This window comes from Octopus bimaculoides, chromosome 9 (assembly GCF_046866305.1).
Source record: "Octopus bimaculoides isolate indiv1 chromosome 9, ASM4686630v1, whole genome shotgun sequence".
Lineage (NCBI taxonomy): Eukaryota > Metazoa > Mollusca > Cephalopoda > Octopoda > Octopodidae > Octopus > Octopus bimaculoides.
This window is the reverse complement of record NC_142936.1, coordinates 44,275,686-44,277,487: the sequence shown is the minus strand read 5'-3', so window position 1 is coordinate 44,277,487 and position 1,802 is coordinate 44,275,686.

The following is a 1,802-nucleotide window of genomic DNA, read 5'->3' as shown; positions in this document are numbered from 1 at the left end:
AACTGTGTGTCTCAATTCACAAATACCCTGCTTTTCTCATGGACATCTGTATATCGCATGCTCTCGAGTTAGCAGTGCAGATGACTTGTATATTTATTCTACCAACACTGGACTTACGCAAAACATAGTTTACCCAGAAACATTGTCGGCTTCACTTAACATATGTTGAAGTGTGCAGTCTGCCCAAACATTAGAGACGATGCTTTTCACAATGAAGCAGCTTCCTTTCCATGTACCTTACTTTCTGCAATACAGATAGCTCTACGTCCTCATACGTCATCCAATTCTTAAAATCCGTAAGTCTAGGTAATTCTGGAGGCAATATTAGGATTTCCTTCTAAACTAAGCTGCCATTCTACATGTTTTTGGTGCCAACAATTTTAGCATTGTTCATCACAAAATTACCGAAAAACGTTTATTAAGAAGAGTTTTTGCTTCACACTCCTCGTATGCCGATTCTTCCCATAAGAAAGAAACAAATAATACAATGTGGCTGTAGGTCATAGCACCCTGGCAACGCTGGGATGCATTGCTAGTATCTTATAATTTTCAAATCCGCCGCGCAAGCGAAGTTACATTCGGCAGCAAATAATAATTAAAAAAATTAAAACTGCGTACTAGAAAGGCTTTGAAACTACGAAGATTTTTACTGTGAAAATAATAAAGGTAGAAAATAAAAAGAAATTTTCATACCGGTGCGTAATAAAGTTAATAGACAACATATTTTCATATATAACAGTGTATAAACATTTTACGTGTTTATACACGAAAGAGGTGACCTTAAACTGCCCTTTCTAGCATGTAAGGTGTCATGTCAAAGGTCACCTCTTTCGTGTATAAATGCCTAAATTGTTTATACACTGTTATATATAAAAGTATGTTGTCTATTGGGTTTATTACGCATGCTAGCTACCGGTATGAAATCTTTTCTCAATTTTCTACTCTTTCCATTTTTCTTGAGTGTCAAACGTCAAACTAATACACTTGCTTGTTGTTCCTTCACCTGTCTTTGTCTTTCTATAAATTTGAACTATATATATCAGGCTGAGTAAAATGTAAGCAACGTTTTGAAACATGAAATTCATCGCAATATATTTCAACAATGCGGAAATTTTAATCTTCAAAGTAAGTATCCTTACAATCAACAAACTTTTGCCAACAAGTTGCAAGTTTGTTTATTCCGGTAATATAAAAATCTGGAGTTTTGGAGCTGATGAACTCTTTGAACGCACTTTCAGCATCGGTTTGATTTTTGAACTCCTTCTCTTGCAGAAAACCATCAAGTTGCTTGAAAAAGTGGAAGTTGGTAGCAGAAAGTTCTGGGAAATAAACTGGGTGGGGAAGAATTTCGTAGCCAAATTCCCTCAACTTCTGGAGTGTCATTAGCAAAACGTGTGGTCGAGCATTGTCATGAAGAATGATGGACTCTCTTCCATTGACCAGTCTGGGACGAAGGAGTAGCAGTTTTTCGTTCATTTTTGGCAATTTCATGGCAATATGTTTCTGTAGTAATGGTTTTTCCGGGCTTTAAGATGTTATAGTGGATGAGTGCAGCAGTACACCACCAAACAGTCATCGTAACCTTCTTTTTGAAGAGCTCAGGTTTAGGGGAGGTTTTCGGTGCTTTATTTTGGTCCAACCACTGTGAAGAACGTTTTTTTTTTTTATCATTGTAGAGAATCCACTTTCCATCGCAAGTTACAATACGATCGAGAAATGGATCTGATTTTTTATTGCCTATAAAAGGCGAAACAAAGAATCTTCCGTCAAACATTACAACGCATAAAGACAATACAAACGCG